At 42.4% G+C, this 9,403-nt stretch overlaps 1 protein-coding gene across 3 annotated transcripts in view; it reads right to left on the minus strand.

Moving 5' to 3' along the window:
* Nucleotides 1-9,403, minus strand: part of RAD51B (RAD51 paralog B) — a 681,452-nt gene that overhangs the window by 180,883 nt on the left and 491,166 nt on the right. The window lies entirely within an intron of this gene.

A 9,403-nucleotide genomic window follows, 5' to 3' on the forward strand; every position in this document is an offset into this window, starting at 1 on the left:
CTTTTTGAGTCGCACCGGGGTCCTACCTGGGGGCACTCCCGACATTCCAGGGAACATAGGACAAGTCCTCCAAAGCTAAGAAGGCCCCAGAGAAACAAGGTTTACTTAGCTTTTTCTAAGTACACGATTCGCTTGCCAACACCCAAGCCCCAGTGAACAATGCCCCAAAGTACCTTGTCTTGGTGGTTTTCCACTGCAATACAATTTCATTTTAGCAAAAAACACCAACATGCCTTCAAGTTAATTAAAACTGGATTTTATAGGTGGCTTCATAGTTTATAATTTATGTGACTTGAGCCAGTTATGCCAGAGCCTTTAGAAGATCTGCAGGATTTTTTCTCTGATCTTTTAAACTTTCTTTCCCTAAATGATGCTTTGATACTCTTCACTTGCCACAGAGAAAGTTGGGGAGAGAGGACACTTAGTAAAACCAACATCTGTTTGCAGGAGAAGCAGCCCCCCACAACTGGGATAATGACCCTGGAAAGAGTTTGGGTGATGAGTCGATTATAGTGACTGGATATGAAGGACCGACTGCGCCGCTGCCAGAAAGAAACACATTTTTGTAATTTCTCAGTTGTTTCCATTGGCCTGGCTTTCCTTGCATTCACCATGGGAACTGAGTCAACACATTTTCTTGCTTTTCTTTCGGTGACTGCAGTGCCTCCTCCCCGCACACACAGGGAAAAAGAAGCAAGAACGGATAGCCCCTGAGAAGCAAAGGCTTGATGATCCACAAAAATGGGTATGACTTTATTTATCTCCAGGTCCAGCTGCAGAAGTGACTAGTTGCAAGCTTTATTCCATCTGCTCTCTCTGAGGACCTCAGCCTGACCTTGTGGAGCCTTCTTTCTGGGAAGTTAAGGAATTTCCAGGATTAGCTCAAGTCCTGAGGCTGCCAACTGTGACAATCTACAAAGCTCTCTTAGGTAATGATTCAGACCCCACTTCTGCTCAAGGCCAAGACAGTCCCCAAGGAGTTGGAAATATTCTCATTGCCTGGACCCAGACAAATAAGGCCAGTTGACCCCGGAAGAATTTCAGAAGGGCAAGCTCAGCATCTTTGCATACTCAAGACTCGACAACTGAAACATCTATGACAACAGAAATGTAATTGAACTTGAAAAGTGAGGATTAAGAGGCTGGATCAGAAACAAGTTTAAAAAAGAATACCACAGAAAAGGAAGGAAGGAAAGGGAAGGAAGAATGGAAAGGGAAAGAAAGGGAAGGAAGGAAGGAAAGAGAAGGAAGGAAAGGAAGGAAGGAAGAAAGCCTCATAAATTTAATAACAGTTGACATCTACCACCTGATTCTGGAGAAAGGTATCTTCTGAACATCTCCTGAACTAAACTTTTGAATTCTCCAGCAGAAGGCCAAGTTTCTAATGCCAATCAGATAGAATGCCAAGTTCCTCTCACCATCACATCTCTAGATGAGGAAAGAGGAAAGATGTGGGGGTGACCTGGAGAAGAGGAAGGTTTTAGATGTTACCAGAGACGGCACTAGTTTAATGCAGTCTAGATCACCCTAATCACTCCTCAGACATTGCCTCCTAAAGAGTACAGACATCTGGCTGAGTGATGGAACATCAAACTTCTAAGTCCATTCTGTGAACTCCTTAAGCCTTAGTTTCCCCATTTGAAAAATGAGGGAACAGGACTAGAGGCCTCTAACACCCCTCCCATCTCCAAGACCCCCTACTACTATTGTATCTCTGCATACATTGGCTCCAGCATTTTCTCCACCATAGTACACTTTCTTTAAGCTTCATCCAGTGCTGGTCCCAAGGGGTCCCTGACAGTGTCTGAAGAGTATCATGTGAAGAATTTGTACTGGCTAACAGGGATACTTACTTCTCTTTACTCCTACAGGGGAAAGTTAATGTCAGAATACTAGTGTTCCAGCTGACCTCACTCAGGAAAACCCATTGGCATATGCCAATAGATACAATTCAAAATGGGGAAGGATAAAGACCCAAGCGGGAAGATTTAGTGTGGAAACCAAAACTATAACAGGCTAGCCTCTTAGTATTAAAATCTAGGAAATAAACAGGTAGCTTTTTAAATAAATGACTAGAACCTCAAGGTTTACATGTTTCCACTACTCAAGACTTGTAGTCTAGTTATGACCCCGCTCAGCAATGATATGCATGACAATGGATTTCCACAATTTTAGTTGAGGAAATTTTAAGAACAGTCAGCAACTTAACAGAACACTTCATTTACAGACTCCAAAATGTTACATAAGTATTATTTCTTATGATCCCAAACAGATGTGGTGATGAGACTGTCCATTTAAGAAATAAGGAACATATTACAGACTTATCTCAAGTTAAAGAATAAGTTAGGACTTGAACAGAGACTCCAACAAGCCACTCAGAAAATTACCCACATTCCTAACATGTTACATATTATCAGAATACCTGGATTTAAAACAGTAGGGAGAAATTCAGAAGATTCATTGGGAAACAAGAGGCCCAACTCAGTCTCCAGTATCTCAGTGGTCAACCTGGCCACTCAGTGGTCCATTTACTTACCACATTATTCAGAAGTCTCCTGGAAGCCCAGCCAAGGTGGGCCACATCTAGATCTAACAAAATGATGAATACAGATTCTAATATGTATTCTTAATTAAAAAAAATAATTTTCTACTTTTTAAAAAATGTTTTTTTATTTTATTTTTAAAGATTTTATTTTTAAGTAATCTCTACACCCAACGTGGGGCTCAAACTTACAACCCCAAGATCAAGAGTTGCATGCTCTACCCACTAAGCCAGCCAGGCACCCTAAATTCCACCTTTTAAGTTATCTTTCAGCTCAATTCATACTGCAACTTCCTTAAGAGAGACCACCATTTAAGATAATTTCGCAGACCTAATATATTAAACAAAAGAGCAAATCACAAAGTATTATGTGTACTACGGTCTAATTTTTGAAAAAAAATTTATGAAAGTATTTGTATTGCATAGAGAGGTGCCTAGAATTATAAACACTGATATTTTATATTATCTTACAATAGCAGGATTATAACTTTTATTTTTTGGCTATCTATACTTTCTGTTGGTACAGGTAACAACATGGATAAATTCTATAAAAATAATGTTGAACAAAAGAAACGGTACCAAAGAAAATGTACTATATGATTCCATTTACATAAAGTTCAAAAATAAGCAAAGCTAATCTGTGGTTGTAGAAATTCAGATGGTGGTTACCTTTGGGAGATATGGGTAGTGACAGGAAGAGGGAGCCCCTGGGTACCATTAATGTTTTGTTTCTTCATCTGGGTGCTGATTATGCATGCATGTTCACTGAGAAAGTTCATGGTGTTACACACTTGTGATGTACCAGGGTTGTTGGGGTTTTTTTGCTATATTATACCTGATTTTAAAAACTACTTAAATGAAAATAAAACAAAAGAAAACCTGAATCCCAAGGCTTCCATACGCATTCTGTTGGGAAGTCGAGAAACAACTGTCTTTTGGGTGGGGAAAAATATCTCAAATTGCACTTCCAATTGCACAATTCTCTCTTTTTTGTGGTGGTGATGAAAAAGACAATATGACTGTATCTCCCTAGTGTCATCCCTGAGAAAGGGGCTCTGGAACCTGGCTCAACAAAAGCAGGACAAGAAGCACAGACCCATGTCATGGATAGATCCTGACTCATTACTGTCAGCATCCTTCACCTCTCCCTTGACAACACTGCATTAATGGTGACTCTGGAAATCCAAGTTCTCGTCTCACTCAGGCTCACTCACAGTGTTGATCGGGCCGCATCAGATGCAGCCACACTGTGATGTCCGTTCCTGCACTGAGCTTTCAGTCACAAAAGCAAACAAAACATGGCTAAACCCGTAGAAGAGATACTCAGGGAAGGCTGAGAACTTTTCTCCCCCAGTGCCTAATCAACACCTAGCACAGAAGAGGGGCTTGATAAGTACTTTTCAGGTGAGTATATAAATGAAAAGGAAGAAACTGTTACAGCTTAAGTAGGAGTCACCACGAATGGTAAAGGGAAGGGAAAAGGATGGAGTAAGGTGATGTGTTTGACTGGTGTATGGGCTTCCCCCTGCTATCTAAAAGCAGACCATGCCTCTGAAACTTTTGTAAACTGAAATGGCATAAAGTGAAGAAACAAACACCACGAATTTATATAAAGAATTCTGAGTGTTCCCAGATTCAAAAAAAATCACCTCTTGCAGGCTTAATGGATACCTTAGGACACATCTTGCTAATGGATGCAAAAAAGAAGTGGAGAGAAAACACAAGTGCTCACACAGTCCAGAGCTCTGGTGGCTTTAACCTGACATGCTACAGAGCTCCAGGGGAAGGAGCCAGGCCCCGTCCTGCCTCTATGAGGTCTCAATGCAGAACCAATGCTACATGAAGCCTCTTTTTGCTCTTTCTCTAAAAATGAAAATCCTTTAGATTTCTCTCATTAATAAGAATAGCTATCGATGTAGCTCTTTCCTAAAAACAAAGTGGCATAAAACAAACTTTCGAAAGGTGGAAGATACCCATATGTCTCTGAATGTCTTTTTTTAGTGACCCTCAAGCACACTAACGCAGGGTAAGGCACGGAGAGATTTGTGTTGCTCTAGATATTTGGTAAAACCATTTAGAACAGCATGGTCCATTAGAAATATAATGCAGCCCACAAATGTAATTTAAAATTTTCTAGTAGCCACATGAAACAAAAGAAGAAAAAGGTGAAATACATGTTAATTATATATTGTCTTCAGTGCAACATATCTAAAATATTATCCTTCAACATGTAATCAGTATGAAAATCAAGATATTTTGCATTATTTTTCCAGATACTGTATTTTGGCAGGGGAGGGGCAGAGGGCGAGGAAGAGAGAGAATCTTAAGCAGGTTTCATGCCCAGCACGGAGCCTGACACAGGGCTCGATCTCACAAACCTGAGATCAGCACCAGAGCTGAGATTAAAGAGTCCGACATTGAACCCACTGTGCCACCCAGTCTCTGCTCACTTAGGGCACATTTCAGTGTTTAACAGCCATGTGTATCTAGTGGCTATTCATCATCTAGGAGATCCATCTAGTGACAGTTCTTTCAGAAAAGATGAACGGGTTGTGAATGTGTGTGTGCACATGCATGAGGGTGTGTAAGAGAGCTTGAGAGAGAGAACGAGCGAGAGACTAGCTTGATGGTACTTAACACCAGTCTCATCTGTTCCTGAAGTCATCTGCGTTCCAACCCTTAGCTCCTGCAGGTACACCTGTATCCCTGCAAAAATTTGCACTTTTGCTTACTTTGAGGATGCTTTCTGTTGCATGCAATAGAGTCCTACCTAAAAGAGATGACTGTAGAGAAACCAAGCCCTCTAGGTGTGTCCTGCTTTAGAGGTACGATGCCTGTCCAGTAGTCGACATTATGGAATTTATAAATCAAGAAATAAAGTTCTTAACAGAAATTCTACTTTGAAGGCTTTCCCGTTACTTGCTGGAGGTTGCACAATCAATTTGTATATCATTTTTGAGAGCAAATGAACCAGAGTCTAGTTCCAACTTGAAATATTCCAGGTGCATTTTCGCTGTAAATTGTGAATCCAACAGGAGTTTAATAAGGTGCAGGCACTACAAGTTACCTGGACGCTATCCATCCGAGGCCGCTGCCATGGAGCAGAAATGAAAATGACAGCCTTTCTATCAGCCAGCATACCTCCTGCTTCATCTCAGGGCTTGTCTTCCTGCCAACACGCATTTATTTCTGTGCGTCTTCAGTTAAACATGGAACTGGCCTTTGTGGGGAATGGGTCCGTGGTTTAATTGTGCTAAGGAAAAAAAGGAGCAAGCGATGGCTGCCGATACATTGGACCAGATGGTTTTGTTACTGAAAGGCCATCAATAAGTTCAGCATTTCAGTATTGCTTTTCATTCTGCTCTGTTAGGTCCAGACCTGCATGGGAGAGGTGACTGGACACACAGGTTCAGCTTGATTCAGATTTTCCTGTGTCGTAAAGCAGACTCCGGCTGACCCAAGTTGTATATGCTTTCCCTCCCTGTTCCCTGGATAACATGATAAACGGTCTTCCAGTGAGCTGGAAAGGTAGCAGTAAATGAGAGGCAGAAGCAATCCCCTTCCTGCTGCTCCATGAGAAACCCCTCTGGAGACAGACAAGAGAGAGAATTCTGTAAAGAGGAGTTCTGGATCAGCTTTCAAAACCAAAATGCTAATGGCACATGCCATTCCGGGAGATGGGAGGAAATAGGAAGGGTCAGTGGGGTCTAGGCAGCATCACAGCAAAGAGAGTCAGAAAGGACCCCAAAAAACAAGCTCTCCGTCATCTCCTGCTATTAAAATCCCTGGATGAGTCCTGCCTGGACTGAATGTGGGAGGAAATTTGCAGAATTAGCTGCGACCCCTGCCATCCAGGGAGGTGTAAGATATTTAGTGGCTGTTTTACAGCAAGGAGAGAAATAGGAAACAGTATATTATTGCAACATTTGTATGAGTCCTAGGCTTGTAAATGCTTTATATCCTGCATAGATCATTTCAAAGTTTGAGTTGGGAACTTAACTCAATTGTCCATGGAGCTGTTCCTGATTTGCTCTGGTTGCAAGGGTTAAGCAGGTCAAAGAATATTTAACCTCCAATATTTGCATTTTCTGCCCATCATAATTACGAGTGGGAGAGACACTTAACAGATGGAGCCCCCAGCAGGAAAGCGGGATTCCTGGGTCCTGCCAATAGCTTGTGTGTGGCCTTATGTATAAGTCCCTGCTTTTTTCCTCAGAATTTCTATTTGTACAAAGGGGGCAGCAATTACTTCCAAAGGAGAAGTTGGCCTCAATATGGATGAGATTGCATCTAAATAACCTGCAAACTTTGGAAATCATGCTGAGGGAAAAGAGCAGATGGAGTGTTTAAAGGACCACCTTAAGTGACTACAGTAAGTGGCTAAAGGTACAAACTCTAAAGTTTGTAGGTGGCTAAAGGAGCCAACCTCTGGATTTCAGTTCTGGTTTTGTAACTTATCGGCTGTTTCCTTGGGACACACTGCTTAACCTCTCAGTGCCTCAGTTTCCTCATCTATAAATCAGAGCTAATAATAATACCTACTGCAGACAAACTCAAAGGATTTCAAATATGTGAAATGCCTAGAGTTGTGTCTGGCATATATGTAAATATTAGCAAATTTTGCTATTAATAAGCACAGCATACTTCCTTTTTATAGCTGGAAAAGATTTCATAAAATATCTTAGTCCTTCTCAGAAAACACCCTTTCACAGATGAGAAAACCAAGGGTCAGAGAAGTCAAAATAAGTCAACAGAAATGATTTCCATATCTTAGCCAGCACAGCAGCAGAGACAATGACATTTCTGAACTATTCTCAGAAAGTGCCCTGAGTGTCACTGTTGAATGCTCTTAATGCTAGACTAGGACTAGAAGAAAGACATGTCTTTTTGGTTATAGTTCTGGGGGACACCTTAGGCTTTGCTTTCCTAGCTGCCCAATGGGCTCTCCTGTGAGACCCAGAAAGCAGAGAAGAGCGTTTGGTTGGTGGTACAGTGCCATCCAGCTTCTAAGATGGTCAGCCTCAAGTTGCCAGTTGCCTTGAGGGAGTGCTAGGAGGGAGGGGGTGCTAGGGGTGAAAGAACCAAGCCTATTACGTTGGCTAGCAGAGTCTTTGGAAGAGTGAGCTAAGTCTGGAGGCTTACGTTTCTATCGTAGGGACCAGGAAGCCTCGGCTCAATGTCATGCAGCAGTGAGGGGTGGCAGACCTGGCAGGCTGCCCGATGCAGAGAGGCTGTGGCCCAGCTGACGGGAGAGTCGGGCCGAGCAGTCCCACTGTTCCCTGGAGATCTGGAGCCAGCTCATAGCCAGGGGAAGTGAGGATTAACACAATGTGGTGTCCGAGCTAATGAGTTAGCAAAACAGAGACAGATGGCCATTGTAGTAACTTAAGTCGCCCATCTCTGTTGGCAGCGCACTCCCACACGCTTCTCCTCTATCTTCTCCGTCCATCCTGGAAGGCCACAGTGACGGGGAAATCAGCCCATGTCAAGAGGGGTTGTTGCACTTGGGGTGTAGTGGTGAAAAGGAGCTCTTTCAGACAGCTTACTGACCTCTGGGTCTAGAGGAAATGCGAAGTTATTTTTAATGAATTCTTATTTGAGGCTTGTGATAGAATTCCTCGTAACAATTGCTTAAAAGGTGACCAGTTGCGTATCAGAATGCTAAAAAGGGGGTAAAATTTGCAACCCAAGGATGAAAACAAGAAAAGGGAACTTTTATTCTGACCCCCAAACAACTTTTTTTTAGTCAAATCAGTAGACTGGGGAATGGTTTCCTTCACAGGAGTTTACCACAAGTGATAAATGATGTTAGCACACACTGAGACCCGTCATGTCAACCTGGCTATGCCGGGAGGCAAACAACTCCTTTACAAGTTATTTATCACCCTTCTCCTCTTTTAAGACCCCCTACCCCCTCCCCAACAACTTCTTTCCTGGTGCTTATTGTTTCCAGGTGTCATTAGTGTGCCAGCTACTTGGAGACTCACCTGGTACCAAGACCAGGCAGGAGAGAGCCATATTGGGCAATCCTGCCTCACACTTTTGAGAACTGGTTCATTTCTCCACTAATCTCTTTTGACAGAGGGAGAGAGGGAGAGAGCACAAGCAGGAGAGGGAGAGAGAGAAGCAGGCTCCCTGCTCAGCAGGGAGCCCAATGCTGGGCTCCATCCCAGGACCCTGGGATCATGACCTAAGTCAAAGGCGGACACTCAACTGATTGAGCCACCCAGGCACCCCTACTAATTTCTTTAATAATAAAATTCTACCATGTAAACAACGAAGACTTAAAGGAAGAAAAATAATTTTTAAAATCCTTAATTTATGCATTTTGGTAAAAATCTTTCCTCCCTATTCTTAGTTCCTCCATTCAACAAGGTAAGAAACTTAAAAAAAAAAAAAAAGCGAAACTTCATCGATACAAATGGGTGTTGCTTTTTCAAAGTGAAAAGCTGACTCATGAGAAGAAATTTAAGTGGTCACTGAATTATTCAACAGACCATATACCTAAATAGGGATATTGAAGGAGAAGCTTGTAAGCAGAAAGTACTCACAACCCCAAATGTCCCACTCAGCGAACCTCTCAAGGGCTACCTACGCACCTCTGTCTTCTTAGAAGAGGCCTTGGGACTTACAGAGTACAAGTGATCAGTTTTAAGAAGCTGCAGCTGGTAGGGTCGACTTAAGACCAAATGATGTCTGGGCAAATATTTATATTCTGCCTCTTATCATATGCCTGATAACGAGGGGCAGCGAAATATGCTGGTGGAGACCTTGAGCGTTGGGTGCAGAGAGTAACACTCTGAAGAAACCAAACACAACCTTCTCGGAAGTGGAACTTCATTGTGGAACACATTTTCCTAC

Source organism: Mustela nivalis (genome assembly GCF_964662115.1).
Source record: "Mustela nivalis genome assembly, chromosome: 6".
Taxonomy (NCBI): Eukaryota; Metazoa; Chordata; class Mammalia; order Carnivora; family Mustelidae; genus Mustela; species Mustela nivalis.